Genomic DNA, 22,998 nt, shown 5'->3' with positions numbered 1-22,998 from the left:
CTTTCAGGTATCCCTCTAGCCAGAAATTACAGGGATTGAGGGCTGGCCACAACTGTGGAACATCTCTAAAAATAATGCAATCGTTTCCAAATGTTGAACAGAGCAGTTCCTTCACTTGTCGACCAATGTGGGGAGGGACACCATCGTGGATGAACACTACGGTCTCCAAGAATTGCCTTTCTTGCAGAGCGGGAATAATGTGATCTCTTAGAAGCGTGCAGCTCCATGCACGTTACCGTACACCTTACGGGGCCATGACTTGTAGACTCTTCAAAGGAAAATGGTCCGATTATAAACTCTGCTGTGAATCCACACCATACTTTACTGTAATGTATGGACTTTGTAGTGGTCTTTTATGCACAGCAGATTGAGGTCCACATATTTGGCAATTTTGTGCATTTACAGCTCCATGAAGAGTGAAATGTGCCTCATCAGACAACAAGATCATTCAAGCCCATATATCACCAAGTTCCATACGAGCCAGAAATCGTAGAGCAAAGTCTATTTGAGGGCATTGTTGCTGATCACAAGACTTTAGTTCTTGCACTACTTGAATCTTGTACGAGAACAGTGTAAAATTATTTGAAGCACTTTAGGTACAGTAGACCAAGGAAGGTTCAAGTCTCTTGTTACACCTCTGGCACTACTGACTGGTAGTGTTTCACATTCTGACCTGAGGCCATTGCAACTTCATCCACTACCTCCGTTCCGATATGTGGTCGTCCTCTGCCTGGAATTACACCTAATTCTCCCATCGCTTCAAATTTCTTTATTAGTTTTCGAAGCCCCACTGACATCAAAGATCCTTTATACAAACCTTTAAGTTTCTGATATTCACGTAGTGCTGCATTAGTGTTGTATTATTCTGGTAGAACAGTTTTACTAAAAGAGCCCGTTAATTTTTTGTAAAAGCCATAATGTTGGCCTTTCTGCATTTATCTAACAGTCATTTGCGTGTCTTGAAGTAAATGACAACTTTTACATAGTGCAGTGCCGTTTTTCCCTGGTGGCAGAAATTTGAACTATTTTTTTTTCTTCTACAAATCACTTCCCCATACTCTAAATGACATACCCACCAATTTTCACGGTGCTAACTCTAACCGTTTTGACACTAGGGTTTTCTGAATAGGGAAACTTATGGGTTTGGGGTGGTGAATAGTTACAGTTTTAGTGCACCTGCCTTAAGATAAAGAACCACGGATAAGATAGGCAAATGTCTAGAGGGTGTTTTCTACAAAATCTTTTACTGGGAAAACAAAAGTATGGCTAACACATGGAAAGCGTCTCCGTAGCCAGGTGGGCAGGAGCAGCATTGCGTAGCACATGCTTCTTGATTAGACCGGGGTTCGAGCCTGTGACCACCAAATACGGAGGATGCGGAAAGGTCAGGAAATGACCACCGCATATCCCCAGAGCAGTATGGCCTTAGTTGCTAATGCTCCTAAAAACCAAATAACAACAACAGCAACACGTGGAACTGTTATGAAAATATGGTGAATACCTAGAATGTATATAGGATCCACACTCCATCCAGCACTAACCAGCTACAGCGAAATGGGAGTAGTAAATTTTACTTATATATATATATATATATATATATATAATCAGGATGTATATACAGGATGTAAGCATAGGTCTGATTTTGCATTCTTTCTGATTTACAGCCATTTTTATTAACTTTTTTAAAATATTTTTAGGTCCTAAATCCATCCCTAAAGTGGGTCCCCATATGTTATGATACACCCTCTACACACACACACACATATATATATATATATATATGTATTTCTTAATTCTTCATAACTTTTAGGATGTTAATATTCTTTCACATATCTACTACACTTCCTTTTCTACTATCCTCACCCTTCTAGTTACTGGCACTTTGTGTAACTTTCACATCCATTTATGCATACTTTATTCAGTATATTAATACAAACTTGTGTGTGTATATATATATATATATATATAATCCAAAAGTTAAATAGGCAGAAATTAATAAAAATATATATTAAAAATAATATTAAAGAATTAAAAATATTAAAGAACTACTTGTATATATATATATATACAGGTAGTTCTCGACTTTACAAGTTAATTTATTCCTGGCATGCGCTCGTAAAGCGGGAATTTATTTCCCATAAACATAATGTTAAAAATAGGGGTTACATTATCAACAATGAAATTAGTTAGCTAATTAGTTTGTTTAAACAATAATTGATTTATCCAAAGAAATAGCCGACCGGGCTAGCCGAGTGGGTAAAGTACCTACCCGGCAACCCAAAGGTCGCGGGTTCGATTCCCACCTCGGGCTTGGATCAAAGTACTGCAAAAACCTTGGGAGGTGCAATATGGCCACAGAAGCCGATGCGGCAACAACTACCAAATAAAAAAAAAAAAAAAAAAAAAAAAAATCCAAAGAAATGAAAACATAGCCTGTAAAATCAAGCAAATTATAATAATAGAGAAATTATTTATGACTTTACAAATGTTAAAAAATGTTTATTCTTCATCATCATCATCGACTAAATGCACACTCGTTGATCACTCATTATTGGTTCGCCACTTGTTGATCACTCATTATTGGTTCGCCACTTGTTGATCACTCATTATTGGTTCGCCACTTGTTGATCACTCATTGGTTCACCACTTGTTGATCACTCATTATTGGTTTGGCACTCGTTGGTTTGTTGCACAAGGAGTCGTCTTTTTAAACAGCACGCCAAATTGCAATTAACACGATTTGCACAGAGTAACAAGTTTACGAAGCTTTAAAAAAAAAAAAAAGAATGAAAAGAAGATTCTTAAAATTTATATTTTTTATACGATTTAAGATTTCAGTAAAGGACAAACACATTTCACCATAATAACGTAAAAATCCACACAATTCCAGCTATCAGTACTTTCACAAATGCAATGACATCAAGTTTACTACCCATTTATAATTCCTTGCAGTAACAGAAAAGCCCAATAAACCAGAAAGTGCAAATTGTTTTATGGTCGTGACCTCGAGAAATGTGCTTTAGAAAAATATCACAAACCCATTCAAAATTGTTTTTTATAACATATAACGATGAAAGTGTAGTGCATTTAATGATTTGAATTGGTAACTAATACAATTGGCACTATAAAAACGACCTTTTAGGGAGTTATACAGCGAAAATTTGAACTTCCGAGGTCATGGAATAAATTATCAAAAAAACAATGTGTTATTGGGTTCACATTATTACACTAGGATTCAGTGAACTTGATATTTTCGTGATACAATGGTAATGGATTAATATCATAAAGTGGGGTTTACACTGTATTGTATAGCTACGCGCCTGGTTTGAAATGTGGTATTTATGAATGTTTAACATTCATTCAATGAACTTGATATTTTCGTGATACGATGGTAATGGATTAATATCATAAAGTGGGGTTTACACTATATTGTATAGCTACGCGCCTGGTTTGAGATGTGGTATTTATGAAAGTTTAACATTCATTTTTTGCAATTGGAAATCACAGGGTTAGGTTCCGGACACCAAAAACTTTACCTACCACTTTGCATCAATTGTTTTATTTTATTAGCATTCTTCATAGTTGTAGTAATAGTCGATGGAGGCATATTCATAGGTCCTACACACATTAGGGCGGCTTTCACCAGATTCCATCCTCCAAATATTACACTAGGATTCAATGAACTTCTTTTACCAGACATGGTGGGCACAATATGGCCTGAGCAGCCAATGCGCCAAAAATAACAATAACCAGACATGGCATTTCTTTATTCTGTTAAATTAAAAACTTTATAACACAATTGGCAAAAACTGCACAGATATCACTATTAATTTTATTTAATTTATTAATAGCACAATTAATAAAATATGCTAGCGTAATAAATTTCCAACACGTGTAAATAGTGTAAACAACAACCAACTGAATGGTTCATTACATGGATCTTTACTACCTGCATCCATGAGTGGTTACTTTGAGGGTGGGGATCTTTCTCATCTCTGATACAGATGTGGTAATTGCGAATTGCCTCAGATTGTCCTAAATCACATGAACAGTGGATAGCATAGTATGATGCCGATAAATTTTATCTGACGATTTTAAACTACTTTCAATTTATAAAATATTTGCAAAAATAAATAAATAAAAATAAAAATGGCATTGTGGTTAGTGATCGGCACTATTGTGAATCAGTGCAAATCGGACCAACGCAAACGAGGGTTACCTATATATATATATATATTTTTTTTTTTTTTTAATTAATCCTAACAGTCTTTTTTCCATAATTCATTTGCAAGGTAGATTGGGTTTCATATATAATATGAATTTCTTGAAATTTGCTTCAAGAGACCTTTGTATTGTGAGAATATGAAATTCAGCAGATACAGATACAAATACTTTGTTTCTTACCTTCTAGATTAGACCGGGGTTTGAGCCCATGACCACCAAATATGGAGGATGCGGAAAGGTCAGGGAATGACCACCGCATATCCCTGGAGCAATATGGCCTTAGTTGCTAATGCTCCTAAAAACCAAATAACATCTTACCTTCTGTTTTTAGAAATGTTCATGATTACTTATACTAGGCTTAACACATCCATCCTGCATGTTCTATTAAATGTTCTGGATGTTCTATTAAATTATGATCTTGCTTTTATTAAATATTGATTTTCACCCATTTACCCAAATTGATACCACTTCTTGTAAGTATTTGATTGGAGTGACTGCATGTTTTTAAATTAGTGTTTAAACTAAATATGGGTGGTTCAACTTCACCTGGACTTTTATATTTTATAAAAAACATATACACACACCAGAATCACAAAACTTATTACTCTTTTTTTGAAAATTTTCCTCCTGAGACCAATTTCCATGGCAAGGGAAGGCACAGAGCTGGTAGCATAGAAAGAAGCAGATTGACTGCATAACCAGTTCAGGATATCACACTGGAATTTGTCAGGTATTGTGAATTTTTACCTTCCAGGTGCCTCTTTATTGACCCAAACAAGTGCTTATCACTAGGAGCTAAATCTAGACTATAAGTAGGATCCACACTATAAGGACATCTTCCTCCTTCTGGTCTGGATTTAGCTCCTAGTGATAAACACTTGTTTGAGCCAATGAAGAAGCACCTGAATGGCAGAAACAAAACACAACAGACAAGCTCCAGTGCAATGTTGTCAAATTCAACCTATGTGGACATACATTATATGTCCACTTTGATAGCTAAAGAGCATTTCTTGTAAGCTGTTATATGCACATAATTGCAAAGCAAATTGCTGTAATTCTGGGCATTAACTGTCGAATGAGATGGCAGAAAATCTTCTGAATCCCCTAAAGACACTTGCCATGACTTTGCCAGCTGAAGTTGTCTTAGATTCTTTGGGTGATCTTTTGTGACACTGTTCCATACAAATACTCTGTTTCTTGACCTTGATTCAAGGGCTCACATCTCATGAGTATGGGCTTGGCACACCCAGGGTCCTGAGCTGGATATCATCATTATTCTCTTTCTTGGCAATTCCTTCTACTTATAACTCTCTCTCTCTCTCTCTCTCTCTCTCTCTCTCTCTCTCTCTCTCTCTCTCTCTCTCTCTTCTCTCTCTCTCTCTCTCTCAGGGTAACTCAGAAATTTTTTTTTTGGCTGGTGCAGCATAAGCCTCAGGCTTCCTTGCACCATATGGCTAATAATAACAATTCTGAAGTGAAATATTCTATTCATGTCACATCACAGGTCATTTTTCACCATATATGTTTCCGGTTCAGATGTTTGGCATAAACAGCAACCTGCTTCAAGTGGCCCTGGGTGCCAAGCAATATTCATGTGATTTATAGAGTGCTCTTGATAAGCGATTGAAGTTATTTCTTTTTAAGTTCCTACATTTCTGTTAACAGTCTTTCTTTAAATCCAGTTCTATACTTGAACGCTACAAGTTAGAATGCAGAAAGGAAACACCTTTCTTTATTTTCCTATATTTCTAGTTCTACTAATCAACTAACACTTCAACCTCTTGGCCTCCAAGCAGCACTGCTCTTGCCTCCCCCTTTTAGCCCTGGTCTGGATTTAGCTAAAAGGAGTAACCATGGATTCAAACAACTATCCACCTCTAGAACCTTCAAACTCCAGACCAGACACGTCCACTGATAATGACTGTAATCAACCAAAAAGGCCTCGAAGGGCATGGTGCAATGACATGCCAAATTTTCTCGTAATTCACACCCTCTCCACTGAGCCTGTGGGTAAATTATCACCATTTGTTATTCAGAGATATTTGGAATCCATTGCTGGAACACCAAAAATGGTTAAACAATTGCAATCTATAGGACTCCTCATTGAAACACCCAACTCCAAACATTCTGAGTGGCTGCTCAAAACAACGACATTCTGTGGGCTGCCAGTATCTATTCCTCTGCACAACACCTTAAATTCCTTGAAAGGTGTCATAACTGAATGGGACCTACTTACAGTATCAAAAGAGAAATTAGTTCAAGAACTGAGCAATCAAAAAGTAATCAGTGCTAAATGCATAATGGCTAAAAAAGATTGAAATCTCGTCCCAACTAGATTCGTAATTTTAATTTTCAGACCCCCCCCCACCCCCAGACTTGCCATCCTCAGTAAAAGTTGGCTATTTAAAATGCCGAATTCGGCCTTATATTCCTAATTCCATTCTTTGTTTTAAGTGCCAGAAATATGGACATTTCCAGCAGGCATGTAGAGGTGATGCCATTTGTCCTATTTGTGGTTCCAAGGAGCATGCACAAGCAGACTGTTCAGCCTCAAGTCCCATTTGTCCCAACTGCAAAGGGAATCACCCAGCCTTTTCTAAATCGTGTGAAATGTGGAAAACAGGCAAGAAAATTCAAAAATATAAAATAATACATGAAGTGACATATCCTAAGGTGCACAGATAAGTTGTTGACCATGCCCAGCTATTCACACCTTATGTATTTCACACTCGAAGCATCCATTCAACAGCAATTCAAACAGATGTATCAATACCCCAGCACATCTCTAGCTAACTGGGTTAAAACAACACTATCAAACTCTGGAAAGGACATACCTCAAACTAAAACCAGTGAAGCGACAAACACTCCAATGGTCGCGCATGATAGTGAAAAACTGAAACCTAAACACAGCAAGAAAACCACGAACAGTATGGAAGTAGCTGTACCCTCAGATTATGAGAAACCCATACTAGAACTTCATGCAAATGACACTATGGATACTGGACTTCCCACCTTCTCAAAAAAAAGAATGAAAAAAAAATGCTCCTCATACAAAAAACCATCAGAAGAATCATCCTCAATTAAACCAAAATGAGGCACAACGTCATACAATGGAATTGCAGAGGACTAGTCAGTCATTCTGAAAACCTAATGGATTTACTTGCTCAGTTCAGTTTCCCTAGGTGTATGCATACAGGAAACTTTCTTGTCACTGTATGTTTCACCAAAACTTTCAAATTATATCATCTACAGACAAGATAGGATCTCTGAGTCTCCTGCCCATGGAAGAGTAGCCATTCTTATTAATTCTAGTACACTGTCCAAGCACATCCAATTACAAACCACTCTAGAAGCTGTGGCAGTTCATATTGCAGTTGGTGTTTCAGTTACCCTTGTTTCCATTTATATTCCACCATCAATACCATTTCCTCATTCAGAACTAGACAGCCTCATTACACAACTCCCAATGCCAGTTTGTCTTTTAAGTGATTTTAATGGCCACCATCCATTGCGGGGATTCAGTACAATGAATGCAAGGGGCAAATTGATTGAAGAATTTTTGAACGATAATGATCTAAATTTACTAAATTCTAGTTTTTCCACCTATATCCATCTACCTACAGGATCTACTTCCAAAATTGACTTATCAATCTGTTCACCATCCATCTTTCTATTCATGAGTGTTAACCAATCCCTTTAATAGCTATCATTTTCCTATTATTTGCTCATTAAAAACAGTGGTAACTCCAAATCCTGATCAACGATCCACTTGGAAGTTTAAAAAGGCTAACTGGGATGGCTATTCCACCCAAATATTTCTAGACAGGCTTTATGTTGAAAAACAGCCGATTGATGATGTAACTACTTACATCACCAATCAGATTTTAACTGCAGCCCATGCTTCTGTTCCAAAATCCAAACCACATCACTGGTGGAATATGGATTTCTTTCATGCCAAAAAAAGGAGAAAAACGGTGCTTCAAATAATTTCCTCAAGTATCCTACCACCAGTAACTTAATTACTTATAAAAGACTTAAAGCAAAAGAGAGACAAATTATATGGAAAGTGAAACGTGATTCGTGGATTTCTTTTGCCTCAACCATCACAAAGACACTAACACACATACCATCTGGAGAAGAATACAGGCCCTAAATGGCAAATTTATAAGGCTGTCCTTTCTGATACTTAATTGGAAAGGGAAAGATGTGTCCAATCCTGAGGAAGTTGCTAATGCATTAGCAGAATCTTTTGCCACAATTTCTTCCTCTGCTTCTTATGCATCCTCCTTCCAGACCATCAAGCAGATGCAGAACAATAATCAACCTCTACACGCACCACTCATTCCCCCTACAACCAACCTTTTACATTAACAGAACTCAAATAATCGTTAAATAAATCATCCAACAGTGCAACAGGCCCAGATGGTATTCATTACATTATGATAAAAAATTTACTTGAGAAGAACTTGTGTACCTTGCTGATTTTATACAATCAGATGTTCTCCGAAAATGCTTCCTGGCGCCATTCTTTCATTATTGCCATACCAAAACCAGGTAAAGATCCTCCCCTGGTTCAAAATTATAGACCCATATCTCTCATGAGTTGTTTGGGGAAAACTTTCAAAAAGATGGTACATTCAAGGCTCACTTGGATCCTGGAGTCACAGAATATCCTGCCAGATCATCAGTATGGATGATTGGAAAAACTGGTATCATTATGGATCTTTACCATCTGGGACTTAGGGGCCATTTGCCTAAAATAATTCAAAATTTCCTGCAGTTGCACTCTTTTCAGGTACAATATAAAAATTTACTCTCTGCTTCTCACATTCAGAAAGAAGGAGTCCTGCAGGGATACTTAGTTCAACACTTTTTGCAATCCGAGTTAGGAGCATGACAAAAGACATCCCCAAAACTATTGAAATTTATATGTATGCAGATGACCTTACCATTTCCTGTCAGTCTCAAAGTATCAATACTATTGAACAGCAGCTCCAACTTGCCATAACTAAAATAGAATCCTGGACTTTACGGAATGATTACCGACTATCAGAAAAGAAATGCACTGCCACTCACTTTTGCAAGTGTCAGGCCCTCCATCATGATCCTGAATTGAAAATAAACCATACTTCAATACCGCTTGCTACCACTGTCAGATTTCTTGGGCTGATATTAGACTGCAAGCTTAATTTCCAAGCTCACATAACTCATTTGCAGTGGCTGGAGACTAGGCACCTGCACAGTGATCTGATTGAGGTGTATAAGGCCTTGAATGGGTTGAGCATGCTGAATTCTGATGGGATCCTTTTCCACTTGTTCAGATTACGAACCTAAGGGGGCATAAATTCAAATTAAGAAAAGACAGATGTAGAATAGATGTGTGGAAATTTGCCTTTAGCCAGTGGGTGATTAATTGCTGGAACAAATTTCCATCTGTCGTTGTGGAAATTGATAGGTTAAATAAATTTAAGGAGGAACTGGACAGGCATTTGGAGGGAATGGTGTGTTTTTTTTTTTTTTGGCTGATGCTGCATAAGCTCATACACTTGCTTTCTTGCATCACATGCCACTACTACTACTACTACTATTTACGAAATATTTGTCTAAAGCATTTGAACACACTTCGGTCCATCTCATCCATGTCTTGGGAAGCTGATCAGTATACACTGCATCTTTACAGAATTTTAATCCGTTCACAACTAGACTATGGTTGTCCAGTTTATGACTCTGCCAGAGGCACTACTTTATAATGGCTGAATGTCATCCAGCACAGTGCTCTGAGGAATACGCTTGGAGCTTTCAGGACTTCTCTGATCCAAAGTTTTTATATTGAAACACATGATCCCCCATTACAACTTCGTAGAAAAGCACTACTGCTCCATTATGCTGCTAAGATCAAGTCTTCCATCAGACCCCAGTTGGGAGTTTCTTTTAATACTAAGTGGGTTTTCCTACTATGAGAGTAAACCAAATGAGAATAAACTGGACTCACTCCAAATTAAAGAGCTTGTCCAGAGTTGGGATATCAATTTAAATGATATTTTTCAGGACATAAGTGCACCTATTCCTCCTTGATCATATGTTTCTGCCTCTTACGATGTACATTTTCTTCAATGTGGAAAGAATGTCATACCTTCCTGTAATATTAGCATTAGTAGAGGCATTTGATGCAAGAAAGCAAGCTTATGCAGCATCAGCCAAAAAAAAAAAAAACCCACTTCCACTTCACCCCTCTGTTCGTTCAAAATACCTGTCCAGCTGAGCCTTAAACTTATTTAGGCTATCAACCTCCACCACAAGGGATGGAAGTCTGTTCCACCAACCAACCTCCCGCTGGCTAAAGGCAAATTTCCGCACGTCTTTCCTACATCTGTCTTTCCTCAATTTGAATTTATGCCCTCTCAGGTGATTTTTCTGAGCTAGAGGAAGAATCCCATCAGCATTGAGCATGATTAAACCATTCAAGGCTTTATACACCTCTATAAGATCACATCGCTGGTGCCTAGTCTCCAGACACTGTAATTTGCAAAACTTAAGCCTTTCTTCGTAAGAGCACCCCTTTGTTCCATTCACTAATCTTGTTGCCCTTCTCTGTACTCGTTCCAGCAGCTCTACATCCTTCTTGAAATGAGGCCTCCAGACCTGTATACAGTACTCTAGGTGTGGCCTGACCTTTGCCTTATACAATGGAATAATCACCTCCTTATCCCTGCTCGAAAAATTCCTGTATATCATTGACAATACTCCATGAGCTACTCTTGCAGCCCGTCTGCACTGCTCAGAGAACTTCATATCTGCCTGCACAACCACCCCCAAGTCCCTTTCATTCTCTACCACTGTCAGTGTAGTACCACAGAGTTGATACGTTGCTCTGGGGTTGCTGTTTCCCATGTCACTCCATGCCATCCTCCACTTTACATTTGTCAATGTTAAACTTCATTTGTCACCTCTCAGCCCATCTGCTCAACCTTTCTAGTTGCAGCAGCATAGTGTCAGTAGTGTCCTTGACAACCCTGCCAACCTTTGTATCGTCTGCAAACTTGGACATTAAGCTTGATATACCATCATCAATATCATTTATAAATACAGAAAACAATAATGGACCCAACACTGAGCCCTGAGGGACTCCACTAATAACATTAGTCCACGATGAGCAGTGTCCATTGATTACCACTCTCTGTCTTCTCCCCCTCAACCACCCCTTTATCCAAAGCAGCAATTTGCCTCCAAAGTCACACTGCTCCAATTTGTGTAGCAGTCTTCCATGTGCAACAGTATCAAAAGCCTTTCTATGGTCCAAGTATATAATATCAAAGTTATTCCCTGCATCCAGTTCTTTTGTGACTGCATCATAGTATCCAATCAAGTTGGTCAGTCAAGACTTCCCCTTAACAAAACCATGCTGTGTCTGAGCTATAACTGAAGTCTTGTCTAAATGATCCTGCAGTGCTTCTTTAACCAGTGCCTCCGTTAATTTTCCTGGAACAGAAGTTAAGCTCACAGGTCTATAATTACTTGTGTCAGCCTTTGATCCTCCTTTGTGAATTGGGGTCACATTTGCACATTTTCAGTCTATGGGTACCTCCCATGAGTCCAAGGAAGCTCTCATAATTATGGCTAAGGGTTTACTTACTTCCTTTGCTGCCTCCTTTAATATAACTGGATAGATCCCATCCACCCAGGGTGCCTTTCTTGTGTTTATCTTCAACAGTTTCTCCTCCACTTTACTCCCAGTTATTTCAAGATTCTGTAGCTTACTGCTAGAGTTGAATACACCTCTGGCATTCCCCTTGCTGAATAACTCCTCATGTGTGAATGTCGATGCAAAATATTCATTTAGTTTGTTAGCTTCCTGAGCAGGATCATCAACAGTTGACCCATCAATATCAAGTGGACCAATCTGATTCATCCCCTTCCTTCTAGAGTTTACATAAGTAAAGAACTCTTTGCTGTTTTTCTTTGCATCCCTTGCCAAGGATTTCTCGTAATCTGCCTTAGCCTGCCTAACCTCCTTTGTAACTTGGTTGCACATCAACTTGTATCTATCATAGGCTTCTGTGTAATGTGTTAATTTGTAAGTATCCCATGCATTTTTCTTCTCTGCCATATGCCTCATTAGTTCATCTGACATCCATTTTGGCCTAAACCTTGAACAATATTTCTTAGTTGGTATGTAAAGCCTAGTAGCTTCCAAGATAAGTTCTTTGAATGCTTCCCATTTTGAATTTGCTGTTGGTAACATCATCAGTTGGTCCCACTGTATAGAATTTAAATACTGTCTCAGTCCATCGTAGTCGCCTTTACGGAAGCAATAACCCTTCCCTTTACCCCTAATGGTAGTTACCTCTTTGAGTAAATCCCACATCAGCACACTGTGATCACTGCCACCTAGTGGTTCATTTATCTGCAGATTCTTAATGCATGAAGAATCACTGCTGATAATCAAATCAAGAGTATTACTCCCTCTAGTTGCCTCCTGAACATGCTGATGTAGAAAACAATCATCCAATAAATCCACAAAAGCCCTGCTAGTGTGTGGGTAACCAGCCCCCAAATTCCAGTCAATATCTGGGAAATTAAAATCTCCCATTATAAGACTCTCTGATTTACTGGCCCACTCTATTTCCCTGTACAGTTCCTTATTATATTCATCACAGTCATTAGGCCTATAGCACACTCCTACTCTCAATTTTGATCTCCCAATGCTTATGTCACACCAAACTGACTCAACACTGCACTGTCCGGCCATGTCGACTGGCTTCACTTCCTTGGTTTTTATGTGTTTCTTAACTAATAGCATAACCCCTCCCCCCTTCCTATCCTGTCTATCCTTTCTGTAGACGTTGTACTCCCCAAATTCCAGTTCTGCATTACTTATATCTATGTGACACCACGTCTCTGATATCCCAACAATATCTGCCTTTGATGTTTTGAGCAATACCTCAAATTCATCAAATTTGTTTACTAAACTCCTAGCATTGGTGTTCACGCAAGTATACCTGCACCTGTTTCTATTCTTAGCAACCCTAACACAACCCATGTGTTTACTTGTACCGCAATGGCTCCCAGCAATCTCTGAAATATTAAGCATCTTGTTTTTCAGGCTTCTGCTCATTCTAATAGAAGCAGTGCAAGAATCTCTTTCACCTCTGCCAGTGGCTACTGTCAATCTATTGGTCTTTGTCTCCCCCCCAAGCTAGCAGTTTTCCGACCCACCTAACACTGCCTCGATAGCATCAGCAAATATTCTTGCACCCTTTCTATTTAAGTGTATCCCATCCCTGTAGAAGCAATCTCTCCTGTTAACAAGTACAGTCCAGGCTGAAAAAAATTCTACCCCTTGAGCCTTGCACAATCTTTCCAGGGCCGAATTGATCGACAAGGCTCTCATCATATACTCCCTCCTATCGTGTCTGGGCAGAATTGCAGACACTTTCAAATTCAACCCTAATTCTCGGCTTTTGTTCAACAGTGACCTGTACTTGTTAAGTAATTCTGTCGGTCTCCTACTCTTAATATTGTTAGTGCCAACGTGTACAACTATATCACCTTTTGTGCCCTTAAAAGATGATATTCGCTCTACAACGTCATCAACCTTTGCCCCTGGCAGACATACCCTGGTCCTGTTATCAGGCAGTTGCACTCAGTTCACTCTACTCTAAACTCGCATTCCTGTAAAATCTACACTGATGGATCAAAAACTGCAACTACAGTAGGTGCTGCAGCAGTTTTTCCTTCACTTACAGTTATAGCCTCACTACCACTAGCCTGCAGCGTCTTCACCGCTGAATTAATCGCCATAAAATTAGCACTTAGTAAGATTATAGAGCTTTCCATCTCATCTGCTGTAATTTACACTGATTCCCTCAATGCTGTCTCTGCTATAAGAAAGAATTTCTCCTCCTGTCATCCTACATTCACTCCCAGCTATTCTCTTGCAGTGTCCAATCAGTTTTTGGTGGATACCTGGCCATTCTGGCATTTTGGGAAATGACAGTCAGCACTGTCCTTTCCCAAAAGACAGTGCTGACTTTGCTACTAAACATCCCCAACCGCCTCTCTCTCACAACATCCTCAGATTCCATACACCGACTATAAATCTGTTATATGTAAAGCATGCTACGATAAATGATTACAGATCTGGAAATGTAACCTCAACAATAAACTTTACCAGATAAAGCAAGAACCAAAGCTGTGGCTGTGTGGCTTCCGACAAAACAGACAAGAGGAAGTGATATTGGCAAGACTCAGAATTGGACACATTCGTCATACTCATCTCTTCCTATTATTCGGTAAAAATCCACCACAGTGCTCATACTGTCAAAGAACTTAGTCTGTCATTTTCCTTACATTCAGCCATCCAGTCAAACACCTTTCAGAATATTGAATATCTCACATGATCCATCTCATTTTATAGGAAATTAAGCAAATATAGACGAACTTTTGATATATTTAAAATGTATTGGTCTGTACAGGAGGATATAATTTAATATTTATAACAATATGTTACCTCTACATAAACTATGAACAGATACAGTTTGGCCACAGCAGCCCTTGTGTCGTTAAACCTAATAGCAACAACTGCCGCAAGTTCTATTCAGATGTCGGCATCTTTAGAATACAATGCACAATGTGCATTGTATTCTTTATTGAACAATGTGTCCATGAATGACTTATTTTGTAATCAATTATAACAATCTCTTTTTTCATAATTCATTTGTAAAATAGATTAGATTTCACACATAATATGAATTTCTCAAAAGTTGCTTTGAGGAATCTTATATTTGTGAGAATATGAAATTTAATCGACATGAATTCAGTGTTGTAATACTGATACATTCAGTGTTGTTATTCACTGTTGTGATATATATTACTACAATTCACTGTTGTTGTAGTATATATTACAACAACAGTGAATTGTAGTCTCTACCATTCCAATACTTGTGCACACTTTCAATGTAGTATCAACCCATGTTTCCATTGAGTGAGTCTCACTGAACCAGATTCTAATTGATTTATGTAGCACTCTGTAAAAAGACATAGACTACCTTGTGTTTCACACTCATTTCCCTCCTTTTTTTTATTATAATAAGTAGCTTGCAGTTTTACAAACATTATGCTAAGCCCAAAAGAGGAATTTTCCTTACTGGTGTTTCTTTTTTATTACTACTAATTACTAACTAACTTAACTAATCTTTCCGAGTAGCTTGGTCACTGGTTGATATTGCCCCAGGCACCAAGTGTTATAGTGATCAATTGACTCTGTGCAATTTGAAAAATGATTTCTCAACCCTACAGTTTACATTTGGTTTCAAAAGTTTTTAATTCCATTCACCCTAATTAAGGTAGACTTAGTCTTATGCCCCTCGACGTGGGCACCTGTACGTGGTGAGGGGACCTCCCAGTGACGCTGCTGGACTTCCAGACTAGCATCACTGGGATCCAACGCCCACAGCCCAGGTTCCAGGCTTACATCAATGGAATCCGGCGTGTTTGCCGTGCGCTGGGACCCGTGGAAATTCGGAAAGGGGGATCCTGGTGGTTGAGGGGCCCAGCTTCAATACACCACTTTGGCCCCTGCTTCGACAAGACGGGTGGTCCTGGAAGGCCCGGCTAGGATCAATCGGCTAGTAGGCTCGCCTGCGAGGGTCAACCGTGTCAATGCCACGCCCCTACCCTCATAGTCCGAGGGACAGGATTCAGGCTGGCGGTGGTGCGGGTATAGTGTCTGGGTAGCCCTGTCGTCCCACTCCCGAGCGCATTTATTGCATGCCGGGTAGTGGGCGTCCCTTTGGGCTCCATGGTGGGTGGGGAGCCCGGGCACTGAACAACTTAAAAAACTCAATGAATCCTGATAAACTTATTTCTTCAGGGGCCCCAACCCGGTCCCTATCTGAAAATACAGACACTGACAGCAATATTGCTTCAAAGAGGCAGCAGACTGAATTACCATCAGGTCCTATCCCGCGGTTTTTAATCATGCACTCCACCAATGAAAAACCGAATGGAAAAATGTCACCTTTCTTTATACAGAAAGGGTTAGATGGGTTAGTAGGTACACCCAAGTCAGTTAAGAGGCTCCGTTCTGGGGACCTCTTGATTGAAACAAAAAATGACAGGCAGTCCGAGCATCTACTCCGAGTAACATCAATCGGAGGAATCCCTATAACAGTGACACCACACAGAACACTCAATTCATCGAGAGGTGTCATTTCGGAGTGGGACCTTCTTGACGTAACCGAGGAGGAAATCTGCTCCGAATTAAAACCACAGGGAGTTACTGCCGTCAAGAGAATTACTGCGCGAAGGGATGGAAAAATTGTTAAAACCAGGAGCGTTATCCTGACTTTTAACTCTCCTAAACCTCCTGATGAGATTAAAGCTGGATACATCAACTGTTCAGTGCGTCCATACGTTCCAAACCCTTTACGGTGTTTTAAATGCCAGAAGTATGGACATTCTCAAATGGCCTGCTGTGGAGTCCTTGCATGCGCTCGATGCGGTGCAAAGGACCACGAAACAACAGTATGTTCAGGCGCAAAACCCACCTGTATTAACTGTGAAGGCGAACACCCAGCCTACTCACGAGCATGCCAGAGGTGGAAAGAAGAAAAAGAGATTCAACGGCTGAAGGCAGAGCTTAACATATCATACCAGGAGGCAAGGAAATCCGTGAAACCCCTGAATATCAACAGACCTACCTACGCCCAGAAGGTAGCAGGGAGATGTTCCGTCAGAACTCAGACAGACATGACCATTCCTCCAAAGGAGTCTTTCACTCCCATCGCACGGTATCTCTTAAGTTCTCAAAAACCTGCACAAAAGGACCAATCAGCTGCCACTCCTATATCGGTACCTCCTAATGCTCCACAAGTAACAAAGATAATTATGAAAGAAAAGAATAAGAAAGGAGAAGTCCCCCCTAGTACCCAAGAAAAGATGGATGTCGAGCAGAAGGAGGTACCCGAAGATTCAGTCTTGGAACTCTTTGCGGAGGAGGAAATGGACACGGGACAGCGTCCATTCTTCCCCAAAAAAGATAAATCCAAGACTGATAAAAGTAAGCCCTCAGCACCTCGGAAGCCGCCTGATTGACCCACCAAGCCAAAATAATGGCTAAATTCCTACAATGGAATTGCCGTGGATTCCGGCGAAATATTGATGACATCAAGGCCCTCCTGCAAAAGCACGAGCCAGTTTGCTTTTGCTTGCAGGAGACATATCTAAAGGCAAATGATGATCCCACCATGCACAACATCACAGTTTTTCGAAAGGATAGAATTGTGGATGGCTCTGTACATGGGGGAGTGGCTATCCTTGTGGGTAACCAGACCCCAATGCAGCCCTTGCTAATTACAACCAGCATAGAGGCTGTTGCAATTCGCCTTTCAGTGGGATTTCTATTAACTGTGTGCTCCATTTATTTGCCACCTGGAACTGACATCACCCAGGCAGACCTTGATGATCTTCTAACACAGCTGCCTCCCCCTTTCTTACTTGTCGGGGATTTTAACGGACATAACACCCTGTGGGGTAGTGCTAACATCAACGGAAGGGGACGAGTCATAGAGCGTATTCTCAATGACAATGACCTTTCCCTTCTAAATACTGGAAAAAACACCTTCTTCCACATGCCTACCCATACTTTTTCTGCCATTGATCTCTCTATCTGCTCCCCTTCTCTACTCCCTTCACTCACTTGGGAAGTGGAGGAGAATCCATACGGAAGCGATCACTTCCCCGTGATAACCTCGTTACACAGTGGGAGACCATGTCTTCCCTTCAGGTTACCTCGGTGGAAGATTGATCAGGCTGACTGGACTGCCTTCCAACATCAGGCAAATTTTGATTCTAGCACAGTCAGTCAAGAGTCTATCAATGATGCAGTTAAGTACATCACAGAAAATATTGTCCAAGCAGCTGCGAATGCTGTTCCAAAAACATCTGCCCGGTTTCCACCATTTCCTAAACCTTGGTGGAATTCACAATGCATAGCAGCAAAAAAGGCTCAAAACAAAGCGTGGGGGATATTCCGCCGATATCCCACCACGACCAACCTTATAACCTTTAAACGTGCACGAGCCAAAGCACGATATATCCGCCGTCAGAGTCAAAAGGAATCGTGGATCCGTTTTACATCATCTATTAACCAGTCTACCAACTCTAAGGTAGTCTGGATAAAATCCGGAAAATATACATCCCACCCTTCTTCAATCCTAGATTATAATGAATGTGCTATTGCAGATCCAACTGCAATAGCTAATTCTCTTGGGGAAACATTCTCTAACATCTCTGCAACATCTTCGTATTCCCCAGAGTTCCTGGTCCTGAAACATAAACTAGAAAAACAAGCACTTAATTTTAAGACCAAGGGCCTCTATCCCTACAACGGGGCATTCACTATAGAGGAACTGAAAAGAGACCTCACTCTTTCCAAAGCAAGTGCTGTTGGACCAGATGGCATCCATTATGAAATGATTACACATCTTTCACCAAAATCTATGGATTGTCTGCTCCTTCTGTATAACAGAATCTTTATTGATGGGCAGTTTCCGGACTCCTGGCGAAAGGCAATCGTTCTTGCCTTTCCTAAGCCAGGAAAGGATCCAAAAGTCACCACCAATTATTGTCCTATTGCTCTGACCAGCTGTATGTGCAAAATCCTGGAGAGAATGGTTAATTCCCGTTTAATATGGTACTTAGAATCAAATGACCTTCTCTCCAACATCCAGTGCGGCTTCCGACGGAACCGGTCCACTTTGGACCATCTTATTAGATTGGAAGCATCCATCCGGGATGCTTTCCTAAAACGCGAACACTTGGTGTCGGTGTTCTTCGACATGGAGAAAGCGTATGACACAACTTGGAGATTTGGCATCTTAAAAGATCTGCATAGCCTTGGCCTTAGGGGGCAACTCCCCATTTTTTATTAAAAACTTTTTAGCCAATCGATCTTTCCAAGTTCGTGTGGGGTCCTCACTCTCTCGTCCCTTCAGCCAAGAGGAGGGAGTACGATAAGGATCAGTATTAAGTGTCACGCTTTTTGCCATCAAAGTCAATTCCATCACAGAACAACTTCCTCCAACTGTAAACTGTGCCCTCTATGTTGATGACTTTAGCATATTTTGTCAGTCATGCAACATGAGGGTTATTGAAAGACAACTGCAGAGAGCCATTGATCGCCTTAATTCCTGGGCACTTGCTAATGGCTTCAGGTTCTCACCGGAGAAGACCGTTTGCGTACACTTTTGTCGCAAGTGTAATCTTCATCCTGAACCTGAATTAATGCTCGGACAAAATGCTATTCCAGTAGCGTCAAGCACAAAATTCTTGGGACTTGTGTTTGACAAAAAGTTGACATTTCTTGAACATATTCGTCAGCTTCGTACAAAGTGCACGAAGGGACTAAATATTCTTCGCTCTCTCTCCTCTACGTGTTGGGGAGCAGATAGGTGCACCCTACTACGTATTTATCATGCACTTGTACGATCCAAATTGGACTACGGAGCCCAGGTATACTCCTCAGCTAGAGATAGTGTCCTTCGATGGTTGGATCCCGTCCACCATCAGGCTATCCGTATAGCTACTGGAGCATTTCGAACATCTCCTGTCCAGAGCTTATACGTCGAAGCAAACGAGCCACCGTTATCCCTTCGACGTAAGCAGTTGTCTTTAAGCTATGCTTTAAAGTTGAAATCCATGCCAGACAATCCTACGTGGACATCTGTCTTTGAGCCACGTTGGGAAAACTTGTACAATACCCGTCAGACTGCCAACCGACCTTTTGGTATTCATGTCCAAGAGCTACTAAGAGAGTTTAACATCATGGTAGACAAGGTTGCACAAACACCAAAAGAGACTCTTCCACCATGGCATGCTCATACTGCATTGTGCGACTTCTCCCTTAAGAAATGGGTAAAATCTGAGACCTCGTCATCTGTCTACCATCAGCTCTTTTCCGCACACCGAGCTGAGTATTCCGACTTCCTGCCCGTCTTCACAGACGGCTCGAAGTCTGAGTCGTGCGTAGGATCTGCTGCTGTCTTTCGGGACACTATAATATCTCAGCAGATTCTTCCTGAATCCAGCATATACACTGCAGAGCTGCATGCTATAGAGTTAGCCTTGGATCACATTCGAACTTCTCAATGCGAAAGGTCAATAATATATTCTGATTCTTTGAGTGTATTACAGGCTTTATTATCTTTGAGACGCAACTGTCATCCAGTTCTCTCTCGGGTTCAGCAGAAGATATATTCTCTTCATAAATATAAATTTGATATCCGCTTCTGCTGGATTCCTAGCCATATTGGGATAAAGGGAAATGATTTGGCTGACACTGCAGCCAAATCAGCAGCTCCCACTAACAATCGTTGCCTGTCAGTCCCCTATACAGACTACAGGCAAATAATACACCAAAAGATATATTCCCAATGGCAAGAATTATGGCATAGAGAGAGAGAACAAATAAATTATACCAAATAAAGCCTCTAATACAAACATGGCAGTCCAGTCTGCGCAGGAATCGGAGCGAGGAAGTTGTTCTTGCCCGACTCCGCATAGGACACAGTCATCTGACACATTCGTTTCTGCTGAGGGCGGATGATCCTCCTATGTGCGAGCAATGCGACACCATTTTATCCGTTAAACATATTTTATGTGACTGTTCCAGTTTTAGTAATACTCGTTTTATCGCTTTTAACCATCTGACTGAGCCTTATACACTCAGTCAGATTTTATCCGACAATGACCACGTGTCTGCTATTTTTACTTTCCTGAAATCAGTAAACCTTTTTAATCATATTTAAAAAATCTTATTATTTTTACCTTGTTTACTGATATTCGTCTTTTACAATTTATACGTGGCTTTTATACCCTGACTTAGTGACCTAATTCGTTAGGTCACTGAAAGATTTTTACCATTTTCATGACAAGGTTTTGGCGCATTATAGCCTTAGTTGCTGATGCGCCAATAAAACTAAACCAAACAAACAAACTTAGTCTTATGACTTGTAAGCTAGTTTTAGAATGGAATGCACCCTTTCTTTTTTAATTTTGTTACTGGCTTACTTTATATTGCTTGGTCACTACTCCTGTCCTCCCTGTAACAGGGCCTTAAACCTGGTTGGTAAAGCTAAATTTCAAGGCCAGAAAGGAGCACAAAAATGGCACAGTGAACTATCCACCATTAGAGCCATCAAGCTCCCAGTGACATGGCTTACACCAAATTGACAATGACCTTTCATACCCAAAGAGATTAACAAAGGATACAATTAATCAAGAACTTCCAGTCTTCTTAATTATACACTCATTGTCATCTGAACCTGTGAGCAAGCTCTCCATTCATTCACATACTCACAGGTGCCTTGAAAATGTAGCAGTGGCATCCAAAATGGTCAAGTGTTCCAATCAGGAGATCTACTAATAGAAACTACTCAATCTAGACGTTCCAAGCAGTTATTAAAGCTGATTTTCATGGGTTTATATCAATTCATTGCAAGACAATTTGATGAATTACATTTTGCTGTATGTGACAATTCGGGTAAAAGACAGTTAGTGGCTATGACATTTTGTTGTGTCACACCGAGATCAGAAATTAACAAAATCAGTGAAATAAAAGGTTTAGGAAACAAGAGAAATCACCCATCCCTCGAAGATGCTGTTTATTTGTGGTTCACACAGATGAAGTTTAGGAGAACCCCTATCTGGACCTTTGTTGTGTGAAGAGGCACTGGATTTTAACAAAAATTTAGGCAGACCCTCAGATTTTAAAGCCACCATTTTTATTTCTAACCTTACTAAACTTTTTTTTTAGTCTCCAGAACGATACGCTTGAAATCTGAACAAATAAGAAGTCCGAACTAACCCCGGTCCCAATTAGTTCAGATTATCGACGCTCCACTGTACTGTGAATACTTTGAAAGACAACTGCAAATTTTTTCCAACATGGGGGGGGGGGGATTCCATATCTACACTGATGGCTCAAAAACAAATTTAGGCTTTCAAGGTAGCAACTGTTTCTTCCATTTCTTGTTAGAAGAAACAGTTGCTACCTTGAAAGCCTAAATTTGTTTTTGAGCCATCAGTGTAGATATCCAACAGAATTGTGGTATCTGCACTGCAATAAAATTTGCATAGACAACATATCTAATTTCCATTTTTCACAAGTTTAACATACACTGAGTATGTATATAAGAACCTGCGAAGAGTGAAGTATTTTGATGCAGATTCAAATATGTGCCATTTTGCAGATATGTAATCAAACAGGCATCTTATTCCAGGTCTGATTACATATCACATCATGTCAACATTCTAGGATCTTGTGTTAGTATTCTAACAACTTATGGAGGCAGCAAAACATCCTGATGTTGTACTTCCTTGGCATTTTCTAGTTATGAACAACAGTCAAAAAATAAAAAATCTTTAAAAACACACTTTCTAGACTTCATATTGACCACTCTCATTTAACACCTTTTTTTTTTTTTTTTTTTTACTTGCAAAAGAAAGTCCTCCTTATTGCATCTTCTGTCAAACTCAGTTAGCAATTAAGCACATCCTTATTGAATATTGCCAAAATTTCAATATCTGAAAAGCTATCTTTACAAGTCTTTATCCAGTTTGCAGGAGCCTTTAAATCTCTCATGCACAATTAGAAATTATGAAAATCTTAAACTGAACTGAAGCTGAACTATCAGTTAAATATTATTCACTAAAATTCATATGTTTTCCAAAAGCAGTTCCTCAATATATTGAATGTTCACATCCTGTGAATCT

At 39.8% G+C, this 22,998-nt stretch overlaps 1 protein-coding gene across 1 annotated transcript in view; it reads left to right on the top strand.

Moving 5' to 3' along the window:
* shot (dystonin-like protein short stop) overlaps positions 1-22,998 on the top strand; it is a 1,739,701-nt gene that overhangs the window by 1,682,995 nt on the left and 33,708 nt on the right. The gene's annotated exons all lie outside the window — the stretch shown is intronic.

The sequence above is a fragment of the Mastigoproctus giganteus genome, chromosome 9 (genome assembly GCF_048544385.1).
Source record: "Mastigoproctus giganteus isolate SK-2022 chromosome 9, ASM4854438v1, whole genome shotgun sequence".
Lineage (NCBI taxonomy): Eukaryota > Metazoa > Arthropoda > Arachnida > Uropygi > Thelyphonidae > Mastigoproctus > Mastigoproctus giganteus.
The sequence above is the reverse complement of the archived record's forward strand: the minus strand, read 5'-3'. Positions and strand labels throughout refer to the sequence as shown.